Source organism: Pistacia vera, unplaced genomic scaffold (assembly GCF_008641045.1).
Source record: "Pistacia vera cultivar Batoury unplaced genomic scaffold, PisVer_v2 Contig70, whole genome shotgun sequence".
NCBI lineage: Eukaryota > Viridiplantae > Streptophyta > Magnoliopsida > Sapindales > Anacardiaceae > Pistacia > Pistacia vera.
In genome coordinates this window covers 576,005-589,611 of record NW_022196557.1, presented here as the reverse complement: position 1 = coordinate 589,611, position 13,607 = coordinate 576,005, and the positions used below count along the sequence as shown (strand labels likewise).

The following is a 13,607-nucleotide window of genomic DNA, read 5'->3' as shown; positions in this document are numbered from 1 at the left end:
GTGTTAATATTAAATTTTTCTTGTGTTAGCTAGATTGGAGTGTTATTTTTACCTAATTGTTGTTTGTTTAATTTTCGTTAGTCTTTTAGGTTTGTGATCTCACTCTTTCTATTTTTCTATGTAGTTTATGCGAAGAGCAAGATGTCAGCTAGTGGTTCCTGTTGATCCTGAGATTGAAAGAACCACCAGAAGACTAAACAGAGAGAGAAGAGAACGAGAAGCCAGAGTTAAACCAGAAGTCATAGTTGTAGAGATGGCAGAGAATAGAACACTAAGGGAATTCTTAGTTCCCATAGTTGAAGGCAGTGGATCAAGTATTACTAGACCAGCGGTACAAGCCAACAACTTCGAGATAAAGCTGGCAATCATCCAGATGATCCAACAGTCGGTTCAGTTCAGGGGTGATTTGAAGGAAGATCCAAATCTACACATTGCAAATTTTTTGGAGATTTGTGATACGTTCAAGTCAAACGGAGTGTCAGATGATGCAATCAAATTGAGACTATTCCCATTTTCATTGAAGGATAAAGCTAAGGGATGGTTACTGGCACTACCATCAGGAACAATCACCACATGGAATGATTTAGCATAGAAGTTCCTGACCAAATTCTTTCCTCCAGGAAAGTCGACAAAGTTGAGAAATGATATCACGTCATTCATTCAGGAAGAGTCGGAATCATTGTATGAGGCTTGGGAGAGATACAAAGAATTATTGAGAAGGTGTCCACATCATGGGTTGCCTGTTTGGATGCAAGTCCAAACATTTTATAATGGATTAACGGTGAATGTGCAAACTATGGTGGATGTAGCCTCGGGAGGAGCACTACAGAATAAGACTCCGGAAGAAGCTCACGAGTTGCTTGAGGTTCTGGCAAGCAACAATTATCAAAGACCTAATGAGAGGGTGCAATCAAAGAAATCTATGGGTCTTCATGAAGTTGATACATATATAGCCATTTCAGCCCAACTGATAGCACTTCAAAAACAGTTGGGAAGTATGCAGGTAAATTCCATTCAAGCTCCTCAACTAACTTGTGATTTTTGTGCAGGTAATCACATGAGCAGTGAATGTCAAGTAGGGAACACGTTTACCTCAGCATCGTCATCATCGGAGCAGGTTAACTACTTGGCTGGAAATCAAAGGCAACCAAACAATCCATACTCAAACACATATAATTCTAGTTGGAGGAATCACCCGAACCTGTCTTGGGGCAATCAAAACCAATAGAATCAGCAAAATAATCAATGGAATCAAAAGGCATTACTAAACAACCAAATAGGGGTGAACAACCAACAAGGAGAGTAAAGGGTGACAAAATTGGAGGACATGTTTGGAAAGTTTATGCAAGAGACCACGGATTTTATGAATGAGAGGAGAACGAATTTCAGAAATTAGGGGGCATCCATTCGGAACTTGGAGGTACAAGTGGGTCAGTTGGCTGACAAGTTGAATGAGAGACCATGGGGCTCACTACTGAGCAACACAGTGACTAAATCACGTGAGCAAGCAAATGCAATAACTCAGAGAAGTGGGATAGTTTTGAACAAGGTGGAGCAAACAGGGAACAAAGAAAAGCCACCAAATGAAAAGGAAGAATCTGATGAGGAAGTAGATGAGGAGATCATTGCTGAAGAGAAACCATCTATTTCTAGGGAAGAAGAACAGAAACGGGAAGTGAGGCAAAGACAAAGGAAAGAGAAATTGCCATTTCCCAAGATACCACCAGAATTGGCACATCACACTCTACTTGTGCCGTTTCCTCAAAGATTGAAGAAAAAGAATCAGGATAAGCAGTTTTCCAAATTCATTGAAATATTTAGAAAATTGCATATTAACATTCCTTTTGCATATGCATTGCAACAGATGCCGAGCTACGCGAAATTTCTTAAGGAGATTTTATCAAACAAAAGAAAGTTAGAGGACGAGGAAACAGTGATGCTTAGAAGGAGTGCAGCGCCATTCTCCAAAAGAAGCTACCCCAAAAACTCAAAGATCCAAGGAGTTTTACTATTCCTTGTGTTATAGGAGATATTACTTTTGATCGAGTTTTATGTGATTTAGGTGCTAGCATCAATTTAATGCCTTTTTCTGTTTTCAGGAGATTGAGAATTGGTGAAGTGAAGCCAACGACCATGTCGTTGCAACTTGCAGATAGGTCCATAAAACATCCACGGGTTATAGTGGAAGATGTGTTGGTGAAGGTGGACAAGATTACCTTTTCGACAGATTTTGTTGTATTGGACATAGAGGAGGATAAGGAATGCCTCTTATTTTGGGCCGACCATTTCTGGCCACAGGAAGAGCACTCATTGATGTGCAAGAAGGAAAGTTATTGTTGAGTGTTCAGGAGGAAACAGTAACGTTCAATGTGTTTGAGGCTATGAAGTTTCCATCTGAGACGGATTCATGCTTTAGTGTTGATGTGGTGGATAAACTAGTAGTGGAGACCATTGAAGAGAACACTCCACAACTACTGCTAGAAGCATGTATTGCACAATTAAGAACAGTAGAGGTAAAGGAATTGGCAAAGAATGAATGTGCTAGATTGTTGGAAGCACTTCAGCCGATTGATGAGAACCAAGATCTTGAATTTGAGGAATTTGATTTTGAGAAAGAGAAGGCAAAGGAAAGAAATGAGGAACCTCCAAAGCTTGAATTGAAACCCTTACCTTCCCACCTCAAATACATGTATCTTGGGGAATCGGAAACATTCCCAATAATCATCTGTTCAAAGTTGAGCAACTTGGAAGAAGAACGATTGATTCGGGTTTTGAGAGAACATCAATCAGCAATTGGATGGACTATTTCAGATATTAGAGGCATATTTCCATCCTTTTGTATGCATAAGATACTCATGGAGGATGATATCAAGCCTAGAGTTCAACCACAACGAAGATTGAACCCTTTGATGAAGGAGGTGGTGAGAAAGGAGGTGGTGAGAAAGGAGGTGGTGAAACTTCTAGATGCGGGAATAATTTATCCCATTTCTGATAGTCCATGGTGAGCCTAGTGCAAGTAGTTCCGAAGAAGGGAGGTATCACAGTGATTAAGAATGAAAGCAATGAATTGATACCAACCAGGATGGTCACAGGCTGGAGAGTGTGCATTGATTACCGAAAATTAAATGAAGCGACAAGGAATGATCATTTTCCACTTCCTTTCATCGATCAAATGTTGGAGTGGTTGGCAGAGCATGCTTATTACTGTTTCTTGGATGGTTATTCAAGGTACAATCAAATTGCTCCTGAGGATCAAGAGAAAACGACCTTCACTTGCCCCTATGGTACCTTTGCTTACCGAAGGATGCACTTTGGGTTATGCAATGCACCAGCAACATTTCAGAGATGCATGATGTCGATCTTTGGTGATATGGTGGAGAGGTTTATAGAAGTCTTCATGGATGACTTCCTTGTTTTTAGTTCATCCTTTGATCATTGTTTATCTAATATTTTGTTTGTTTTGCAGCGATGTTAGGAGACGAACTTGGTGCTCAATTGGGAAAAGTGCCACTTCATGGTCTAGGAAGGGATAGTGCTTGGTCATAGAATCTCTAAAGACAGAATAGAAGTAGATCGAGCAAAGATGGACGTGATTGAGAAGCTGCCACCACCCTCCAATGTTAAAGCAGTTCGAAGTTTCTTGGGGCATGCAGGGTTTTATAGACGGTTTATCAAGGATTTTCTAAGATCTCTAAACCCCTTTGTAATTTATTGATTAAAGATGTTGCTTTTGATTTTAATGATGAATGCATGCATGCTTTTCAAACTCTAAAGAAATTACTTGTATCTGCACCTATTATTGTAGTCCCCGATTGGGGACTACCATTTGAATTTATGTGTGATGCTAGTGATTTTGTTTTAGGAGTAGTGTTAGGATAGAGGAAAAACAAAGTGCTGCATGTAATTCAGTATGCTAGCAAAACACTCACTGATGCACAATTGAATTACACCACTACTGAAAAAGAATTGTTGGCTGTGGTTTTTGCTTTTGATAAATTTCGTTCATATTTGCTAGATGCCAATGTGATAGTCTACATGGACCATTCAGCACTCAAGCACCTGTTAGCAAAGCAAGAAGCGAAACCTCAGCTGATAAGATGGATCCTATTGCTACAAGAGTTTACGTTGGAGATACGGGATAAGAAGGGGTCGGAAAATGTGGTAGCAAACCATTTGTCAAGGATTGAATGACCAATTCAGGGAAATGAAGAGGAAAGCCAAATCAAAGAAACATTCCCAGATAAGAAATTAATGAGAGTGGAGGAGACACCATGGTATGCAGATTTTGCAAATTACCTGTCGACGAGAGTGCTCCCAATAGGCATGACATTCCAACAAAAGAGGAAGTTTTTCTCTGATTTGAAGTATTACTTTTGGGAAGAACCATTTCTTTATAGGCACTGTGCTGATCAGATGATACGGAAGTGTGTTCCAGAAGAGGAAATGGAGAGTATCCTACAACATCATCACGAAAGGGAAGTGGGTGGCCATTTTGGAAGAGCCAAAACAGTAGTGAAGGTTCTGCAGTCTGGGTTCTATTGGCCGACCCTTTTCAAGGATTCCTTCCGGATGGTTCAGGAATGCGACCAGTGTCAACAGAGTGGGAAATTTCAAAGTGGGATGAGATGCCACTAAACAATATCTTAGTTGTTGAGCTTTTCGATGTATGGGGAATTGATTTAATGGGTCCTTTCCCCAGATTCTTATAGGAATACTTACATTTTGGTAATGATGGACTACGTATCAAAATGGGTGGAAGCAGTTGCATTGCCATCCAATGATGCCAGAGTGGTGATTAATTTTGTGAGAAAGAACATTTTCTCAAGGTTTGGGGTACCACGGGCAATAATCAGCGATGGAGGATCACATTTTTGCAATAGGAAATTGAATGCACTGTTGGGGAACCACGGGGTAAAACATAGAGTTGCAACACCCTACCACCCACAGACCAATGGACAAGTGGAACTATCAAACAGAGAATTGAAGGGAATCTTGGAAAAGACAGTCAATGCATCTAGGAAAGATTGGTCACAGAAGTTGGATGATGCACTCTAGGCCTACCGAACTGCATTTAAGACTCCGATTGGTATGTCTTCATTCAGGATGGTCTATGGGAAGGCATGTCACTTGCCGGTAGAACTCGAGCATAAGGCCTATTGGGCAGTTAGGCAGCTCAACATGGATTTACGAGCTACTGGGGAGGAAAGGATGCTAACTTTGAATGAACTCGATGAATTCTGTCTCGAAGCTTATGAGAATGGTAGGATGTACAAGGAAAAGACCAAGAAGTGGCATGATAAACATATTAGGAAGAAGAACTTTGAAGTGGGGCAGATAGTGTTATTGTTTAATTCTAGACTTAGGCTTTTCCTTGGAAAACTTAAGTCTAGATGGTCCGGACCCTTCATAGTTACAAGAGTTTACCCATTCGGATCGATGGAGGTGTCCCATGAAGAGAAGGGCACATTTAAGGTCAACGGACAGAGATTGAAGCCGTACATTGATGGCGTGATGAGTTACAAGTCAGTCGCCATCCGCCTTAACATCCCAACATGAGAACTTGAGAGAGTCGATCTTTCCGACTATAAACAAGCACTCCTTGTTTATAGTACTTTTGGGTGTTTCAAGTGAAGTTTTGAACTAAGGTGAAAAAAGAAAAATGTTCCAGACTTTGCCACGGCGAAGAACATTTACCACAAAATGGAAGTGGAAGAGTCCCAGACTTCACCGCGGCGACAAAAGTTCTTCGCAGTAGCAAAGTATCTCCTATATTTTTCTGCCGCAGCGAAGAATGTGTTTTCGCCGTGGCGAAGCAAGTGGGGTGAATTTTTGCCAAGGAAACTTCGCTATGGCATGGTAGGTCCTGTAATTTTTTGTCGTGGCGAAGAATTTTTCTTCACTATGGCATCGACTGGGTTTTAAAAAACCCTAGATTCGACCTGATGAACTTCGCTGTGGCGAAGTCTGCTTTATATAAATACCCACTTTATTTCCTTCATTTTTCACGCCACCCTTCAAACACATTCGAAAGAAAATTTTTCCACTTTCAATCTTGATCCTTTCTAGTGAATTTCCATCACTTCTTCTAACTCCTAAACCATCCCAAACACAAAAACAACTCGATCTAACCAAGATCTTTGTGAAAAATTGAAGAAATTTTTGGGTTCAAGAAATTGGGGGTTTTGCAATCTAGGTGATTTTTGGCTAAATTGGTGGCGAATACTCCATTGTTGTGGTAAGATTTCAAGTTCCCTAAGCTTTTAATCGAAATTTTTCGCGTTTAGATTTATGGATATGAAAATATTGATTGCGGTTGAGTTGTGAATTTTTATGATTTTGTGCGTTAATTTTGTGTTGGAGGAAGTGTTGATTTTGCATTGTGTGATATTGAGGAGTGTGGATTTTGATTTTTGGAGTATTTGGTTGATTGTGGGAAAATCATAGTTTGGGGGTCACTTTGTAGTTTTTGGAAGTTGTGGTGCTTGTGCAGGATTGAGTGTGGTTGTTCGTAGGGTGTTTAGAATTGAATTTGTGAGTTTAATTTGTTGTGGGAAAAATACCGGTCAAAGTACCATCCAAAGGTAAAGGAAAGGGGAAGAAAGTGGACAATCGGTTTAAAAGTGACAACGCTCGACAACGGTATGAAGGAGTAGCCCAAAGAAGGGATAAAGGATTCATTGCCGAGCATGGATTGACCACTGTCCATGCTGACGAATAGAGTTAAGGGAGACTTTGGGGGTTGTTTATGAGTCAACCTGAGCATGCGGCCATAGAACCGATATTGAGAGAGTTCTATGCCAACCTCCTAAGTGTAATGAGGGGGTTGTCTATGTGAGGGGGATTGATGTACCCTTTGATGTTAAGGAGATCAATAAATTCTTTGAATTACCTAAAATCTCCCGTGATGAGCATACGGAGTGGAAGTCAAAACAATTTGACGATGATGTAGTACTTCTAGTCTTAACAAAACCAGGTACCACTTGGGAGGTTTCGAAGAAAGGAAAGAAGTCTATCAAGGGAAAAAATCTAACTCCGTTGGCTAGGTTGTGGCAATATTTTGTGAGTCCGAGGATGATGCCGGAGATGCATTATAGCACAGTAACTTATGAAAAGGCATTGCTTCTCTATTCCATTGCCATAGGAAAACAAATTGATGTGGGGAACATTATTCTGAATAGTATCAAGAATGCAGCCCAACCAGGGCGAGGTAGTTTCCCATTCCCACAGCTCATTACAGCATTATGCCTTAAAGCAAGAGTCGAGAAGACTGATAATGAACCACTAATCCATGCTGCCCCAGTCCTCAACACCGCATATTATAATAAGCATCTTGTACAACAACCTAGTGAGCAGCCCATTGCCAGGACAAAACGATATCGAACCACACAAGAAGATGCCATATCATCCAGTTCCACAGCCACTATGAAGGAAATGATGCAACAGATGATGGGTCAAATGAGACGTATGTCAAAATGTCAAGAATGGCTGGCAGAGCAGACCCAGATGATGTTTAACATGCAGAAGAGTAGCTTCAACAAGCTCAACGTTGATACTGCGGCATTCCAATGGGCTGACTGGGATTCAGATGAGTGGATGAGCTCCAATTCAGAAAAGGACAACGCCGAAGGAGACAAGGAGGCCGACGAATGAGCCGGAGCACCTGTTTTGTATCTTGTATTTGTTTGTTTTTATTTTGGTTTATTGTTGGGTATTGTGGAACTTTGAACTAATTTTTGATTTGTCTATGGTTTGTTTTTGGGTTGTTTTTCGTTTAGTTTAAATTTTTGTTGAACTTTTTAGTTTAAAAGACAAGATTAGGGTTGTAATATTTCCATATTAGTTCATGAATTGTTCTAACACAGTGGACACCACAGTTTTAAATTGTTTTTACAGATTTTGGTGATGAAAAAGTCAAGGACCGGGTGTGCACACTATGAGCGAAACTTCAACTTCACGGATTAATTAGGGAACTATCTCGTACCTTTACAGATTTTGTTTTTCTATTCCTAATTTGTGCATAATGTGACATTGGGGACAATGCCATCTTTAGTAAATTTTGTGTTTTTGTTGTGTATGCCAATGATGAATTGTATAAATCAATGATGAGATTAGGGTTGTTGGGATTTTATTATTGAAAAATGTTAAGCATTGCTTCAAGTTTATGTTTATTGACTGAATTTTGATTGAGGTTTGTTGAGTGGTTCAACGACCATTTTCATTTATTTCGGCATACTTAGATTCATTTTATGTGGTTAGGTAAAGTTTGATAATGCTAGTGGATTCTAGAACCTAGTAGAGAAATGCTTGAGGCGAAATTCTAGGAATAGACATTGTTGAGGAAATGATTTAGGTATTTTTCGGAACGTTTGAGCCTTTCCAACCAACCCACGAATGAATTGTTCCCTAGTCACCCACTTAAGCCTTATGAGATTATCATTGCTTTTTATTTTCTTGCAAATCGAAAATTTTCCAATCCAACCACCCTAAACACTTTATCATACCCTTTAAGAGAATTTTGGACCTAATGCAAACACAAGGAACTTGAAGAGTTGTGTGAATGAACTAAAAAAATAGTTTGGAGGTTGTGAGAGGTTTTTAACCTAAATTAATGATGTAAAAAAAATATATATAATAATAATAATAATAATAATAATTTTTTTTAGTTTAAGAATTGCATTACAATAGCAACAATAAAAATTGTTCATGGTTGAAGGTAGTTAAATGGTTGACATTTTGAGTGATGGTTGAGAAAAGAAGTGGGAGTTGGATTAAGTCTTAGTGTTTGCTTTAAGGAAACCAAATTCTTTTGTTTGTTTATCTTTTTCTTTCCTTTTGGAGCCCACTACCCGATCCTAACATTACAAGCTTGCAAAGACCTTTTGATTCTTAACGATGTCTAATCCTCATTAGTGGAGAGTAGTTTGATATTTAGGCTTATGGAGTTTGCCGCCATTTGATAAACTTTACATTTCTGCATAAAATAATCCGGGAAGTCGGAAGGTGGATTGAAATGAGGATCACTATGGGGGGGGGGGGGGGGGGGGGGGGAAGGGGGAACCAATAGAGAAAGATAGTCGGTGCAACTATAACTTCTTGGAGTGTTGAACATTTTTCTAGTAATAATCTTTCAACAATTTTTGAGACTTGTATAAATTCTAGGCAGTTCGTTGTGCTGAGTTGAGTCTTATGTTTTTCTTTTTAATATTTTGTTAATTTTGCTGTTTTGCATTGTTTGGGCGTTTGTTGTTCTTCTTTCATTTTGTTTTGTACCTGATGCTCGGGACGAGCATGTCTCTAGTTTGGGAGGATTTGATAATCTGAGAATTATACTATTTTATTTAGACTTTTAGGCTGGATTTTAGATACTTCTTAGTTCATTTATGCCTGAATTGCTACTTAATTCTTTACATTTTGTGTTTCAGGCCAAAATGGACATTTTAAGCAAATAATGAGCGAATTGGAGTTTCTAGACTCAGAAGTAAGTGGATCTCAAAAATTGGGAAAGTTCTAAAGCAGAGTAAAGCACTATGAAGCTTGTTCCAGTGGGAGAGCATCGAAGATTGAAGATTCAAGCAAAGAAGCAAGCGGAGGGCAATTCTATAATTTCAGAATTTTTCATGAAGGTTCGCCGCAGCGAATGTGTCATGCACAAGAGTTACTTTTACTTTGTCACCGCGGCAAGATTTCTTCTTCGCCGCGGCGAAGTCTGCAATTTTCAATTTCGTTAAAATGCACAATTTCAATTTTAGGCAAAGTCTTAGGTTTTTGGGCGAGGTATAAAAGCAAAACTTTGCCATTTTAGAGGGGAGTCTTGTTTTCCTTAGTCTAGAGCAGCTTTTTCATCTTCTTAGTTTTAGATTTGACGAATTTGTGTTGAAAAGTGAGAAGATTTGGGATTTATTTTGGTGGATTCTTTAACTAGGGGAGATTTTTTGTCTTTTCTCTCATTTTATTTTGTTGAACTTTGTGTTTATTGTTTTTCTTGCTTATTGTATTGATTTAGCTATGAACTAACCCATTTTGGGTTAGGGTTTTGATGTAGTTCGGATTCTCATGGATTAAGCAATTGATTTTTATTATTTTCATATGCTATTGCAATGATTGTGGGGTTATTCTGATTTTAATGTCATTAATTGATGAACATGATGAGATTGAGAAATGAGTCATGTTAAGCTTCTTGGGTAATCACCATTGTAGTATTAAATGCTAAAGATAGATTTAAGAATCAATGAAATCAATATAGGATTCTAGGTGCTTAATGAGTTTAGAACTATTAATCTTCAATTTGTTAGGTGCGGAAGTTTAATAGGGAAAAGTAGGAAAACATAGCCTGAGAAGGTATGTTTACAATTTAGAGAATTCGATTTACAATCAATGCATGTGAATATGGAAATAGCATAATCTGTATGTTTAATCCATAAAGTCTGAATGAAGTCAAAACCTTACCTGTTGTTTTAAATTGATATTACCTTGTTTCTAATCTTGCTTTCATAATTTAGTTTTGAATATTTAGAAATTTCTGTTTTAGTTTTAAGTTTAATTTTCTCCCATTAATCCAAATAAATTCGATTGCTCCAACTTGAAAACAGTAGAAAACTTAGTGCTTAGCAACCAATCCTTATGGGAATGATACTCACTCATCACTTTATTACTTTGTGCGACTAGTGCACTTGTTATTTATGCAAGTTGTAGTAACAACGCATCACCAATCCCTACCATATTGATAGCTCTAAATAGAACTACATTAGGCTAGTGTCAAACTACACCAATCGGTGCACAAGGTGCTTTGGTGATCTCAAATCTAAGGATCACATGTACCACTATTCGTTAGAGGATTTGTTCCATAGACACTGGGGTTATTGATAATCCTAGGATTATACTGTTTTATTTATGCTTTTTGGCTGGATTTTGGATACTTCTTCTTAAGTTTGTGCCTGAATTGTAACTTAATTTCATATAATTTATGTTTCAGGCCAAAACGTGTAGTTAGAGCAAACACTGAGCGGAATTGAGTTTTTGGACCAAGAATCAAGCGAATTTCAGGATTCGGGAAATTTCTGATGCGGATTTGAAGCACTATGAAGCTTGTTCGTATTGGAGATCACTAAGAGTGAAGATTCAAGCAAAGAAGCAAGCGGAGGGCAGTTTTGTAATTTTAGAATAGTTCAGAAAATTTCGCCACGGCGAGAAACTCTTGGGTTAGATAGTGAATTAAAATTCAACTTGATGCCGCGGCGAAAACTGCAATTTACAGTTTATTAAAACTGTGCATTTTAATTGTATTGAGAGAGTCTTAGGTTTTGGGATCAACTATATAAGTGGGACTTAGTTATTTTAGAAGGAGTTCGACACTTTTTGGAAGGAGAAGAGAAGATTGGAGATTGGAAGTCTTTGGATTCATCAAATAGGGTAGACTTTATTCTCTTTTCATTTTTCCAGCATGTTGAACTTTGTTTCTACAGTTTTTCTTTTGAATTGCTTTATTTTTAGTATGAACTAACTCACTTTTGGGTTAGGGTTTTGATGTAATTGGGATTTTAATGTCTAATCAATAAATTGATGTTGCTTTTACAGTCTATTGCATGGATTGTGTACTTACTCTTGTTCTTATTGAAATTAATTGTTGACCATGATGAGACTGAGAAGTGAATCATGTATTAGCCTCTTAGGGTAAATGTCATTAATTGATTGAACGCTAGAGATAGGTTCGAAGATCCATGAAATCAATTTAGGATTCCATTTAGCTTAACGGACTTGGAACTATTAATCTTCATTTTGTTGGGTGCGAAAGCTTAATAGGGATAAGTAGGAAAACATAGCCTGAGAAGGTATGTTTTACATGTTAGGGTGTCCGATTTATAATCCTTGCATGTGAATGTAGAAGTAACAGAAATCGTAGATTAATTCATGAAATCCTAGTGAAGTCAAAACCCTAACCGCTTTGTTTTAATTGATATTTCTCTTGAATTGATTTTGCGGTCATTAATTAGCTTTTAAATTACGTAGCGGATTTTGTTTTAACTTTAGCTTTATTTTTCTCCAGCAAATCCAGACATCTTTTGTTCACTCCAAATTGATACAAAACTAGGAAAATCAGTGCTTAACACACAATCCTTATGGGAACGATACTCTACTTATCACTTTATTACTTTTTGTGACTAGTGCACTTGCTACACATTACATGTTGTAAAATCAACGCATTAAGTTTTTGGCGCCGCTGCCGGGGATATATTTTGTGTTAATATTGAATTTTTTTGGTTTTAGCTAGATTGGAGTTTAATTTTAGTTTTAATTGTTTTCTAGTTCAATTTTGTTGTTTCTTTTCTGTTCGCTTTTGATTTCACGCTCTCTTTCTGTCTTTGTAGTTTATGCGAAAAGCTAGACGTCATCCAGTGGTTCCTATTGATCTAGAGATTCAAAGAACCGCAAGAAGACTTAATAGAGAGAGAAGAGAATGAGAAGCGATAGTCATTGAGATGGCAGAAAACAGAACGTTGAGGGAATTCTCAGTGCCTTCAGTTGATAGTAGTGGTCCAAGTATAACTAGGCTACCGATGCAAGCCAACAACTTTGAAATAAAGTCGGCAATCATCCAAATGATCTAATAGTCGATACAATTTAAGGAAGATCCAAATTCACACAATGCAAACTTCTTAGAGATCTGCGATACCTTCAAGTCAAATGGAGTGTCAGATGATGCCATCAGATTAAGATTATTTCCTTTTTTATTAAGGGATAAAGCAAAAGGATGGTTAATGGCACTACCAGCAGGAACAATCACAACCTGGAATGAATTGGCACAAAAGTTCTTGACTAAATATTTCCCTCCAGCGAAATTTGCAAAGATGAGAAATGATATCACATCATTTCTACAGGAAGAGAATGAATCACTTTATGAAGCTTGAGAAAGATATAAGGAACTGCTGAGAAAGTGTCCACACCATGGTTTGCCAGTTTGGATGCAAGTTCAAACATTCTATAATGGGTTGATGATAAATATGCAAACGATGGTAGATGCAGCATCTGGAGGAGCATTGCAAAACAAGACACCTGAAAAAGCTTATGAGTTACTTGAAGTCCTGGCAAGTAACAACTATCAGAGACCCAATGAGAGAATTCATTCGAAGAAGTCTATGGGTATTCATGAAGTTGATGCTTACAAGGCCATTTCAGCCCAACTTTCAGCACTTCAGAAGCAATGAGGAGGTATGCAAGTAAATTCTATTCAAACACCTCAAATGACATGTGATTTTTGTACAGGTAACCATGCGAGCAATGAATGTCAAGTAGGAACACCTTTGCTTCCACTTCATCATCATCAGAACAAGTCAATTATTTGGCAAGGAATTAGAGACAACAAAACAATCCTTTCTCCAACACGTACAATCCTGGTTGGAGAAATCATCCAAACTTGTCTTGGGGCAATCAGAATCAGCAAAATAACCAATGGAATCAAAGAACAGTGCCAAACAATCAAGTGGGGGTGAATAATCAACTAGGGGATCAAAGATTGTCAAAATTGGAGGATATGTTCGGGAAATTCATGCAAGAGACCACAAGTTTCATGAGTAAGACGAGGGAAAATTTTAGAAACCAAGGGGCATACA

The 13,607-nt window shown here is 38.1% G+C and overlaps 2 non-coding genes across 2 annotated transcripts; both read right to left on the bottom strand.

The window, feature by feature from the left end:
- Positions 1–631: 631 nt before the first annotated feature.
- Positions 632–738, bottom strand: LOC116114116. The gene has a single exon (XR_004125511.1). It is a non-coding gene; the product is annotated as a small nucleolar RNA R71 (small nucleolar RNA).
- Positions 739–12,842: 12,104 nt separating this feature from the next.
- LOC116114115 lies at positions 12,843–12,949 on the bottom strand. Its single transcript, XR_004125510.1, has one exon. It is a non-coding gene; the product is annotated as a small nucleolar RNA R71 (small nucleolar RNA).
- Between the last annotated feature and the right edge of the window lie 658 nt (positions 12,950–13,607).